We start from the raw sequence: 1,304 nt of genomic DNA on the forward strand, positions 1-1,304 counted from the left end.
AGTTCAGAACTTAGGGGATTTCCGTCAAATTATGCAAACATCATAATTATCTAAATCCAGATGATGTTGTTTATCCCATAAAGAAAACTTGTGTTCAGGCTCGCGGCCCAGCATGCAACCGCGAGCCTCAGAACCCTGTCCTTGGGGCTCTCCCACAAGGGGACCTCCACAGTGTGTGAAGCCTCGAGGCTCAGTCTACAGAGCTGAATGCTCAAAAGAGACAGCTGCAAGATGCTGTCACAGATGCGGAGAAGACTTTTGGAGAGCTGTGCCAAATCTTTGCTGCCTATGTGCGGAAAACTGCAGACTGCGAGACCAAGCGGACTTCCAGGTGGATGCAATCAACATGTAGGCCTCCACAGTGACCCCGGATTTAAAAGCAGGGCCTGAAAAACTGGGCTGATGAGTTTGGCAAACCTCAGGATTATTGACAAGCAGAGGTCGAAAGACTTGAAGCCTAAGTAGTTGAACCTTGGAAAGCTTGTGGAACCACTGTAAAAATGAAGTGGGATGACCTCAAAGCAGTGTCTGGGGTCTTAAAGGCTCATAGCTAAACACGCAACTTTTTAGCAGGGAAACAACAAAACCCACAATACAAGAAGCACACCAGCCTGTGTGATCATGAGGTGTCGATGCGAAGAGGTATTAGAAGTTCAAAAACAAGCAATCAAATTGAAGGGAAGGAGCATAGATAAAGTCAAGACCCAAAACCCACCTGTAAGATAATTGGACAGTCCCTCCCAGAAGGGCTATACTGGTCATGCAGGATAGCACTGTGATGGTTAAGGCTTATTGTGCCAACCTGGCCGATAAACACATGTAGGATTAATTGAAGGGCAATTTAATTGAAGGGCAGAGAGATAAATGGCTTGGTGAGCCTTGGCCTTTTTGTTCTCTGGTCTCTTGCTCTCTGATGGGTGGACCAGTGTGTGGCTGCCTTAGATAGTTCTCTGCTTCACCTTGCAAGGCTCACTTCCTGCAAGACATCCTTAAGGAGAAGCCACATGGACCTACTCTGATGCAGCCCTGGGTGCTGGAACAGCTGTGTGGAGACCCTGCCAGCACTGAGATGCTTACATATTCACTGATTCGGCTTTTCTCCTGCAATCAGCATCATTTTGTGTGTTTTGTGAGTTTGATGAGGGCTTTGTAGATTGGTGTCGGACATATGGGCTAATGTCGGACTTTTGGGATTGAACTGGACTGAGTTGGGATGCTTAATGTACAATTACCCTTTATATAAACCTCTCTCTTACAGAATATGGGTGTTTATGAATTTTGTTTCTCTAGTTTACCCAGACTAA

At 46.1% G+C, this 1,304-nt stretch overlaps 1 pseudogene; it reads left to right on the forward strand.

Annotated features, from left to right (window-relative positions):
* LOC101638585 overlaps nt 1–1,304 on the forward strand; it is a 30,993-nt pseudogene that overhangs the window by 26,547 nt on the left and 3,142 nt on the right.

The sequence above is a fragment of the Echinops telfairi genome, unplaced genomic scaffold, assembly GCF_000313985.2.
Source record: "Echinops telfairi isolate 266 unplaced genomic scaffold, ASM31398v2 ScPeMD7_7467;HRSCAF=8505_1, whole genome shotgun sequence".
Lineage (NCBI taxonomy): Eukaryota > Metazoa > Chordata > Mammalia > Afrosoricida > Tenrecidae > Echinops > Echinops telfairi.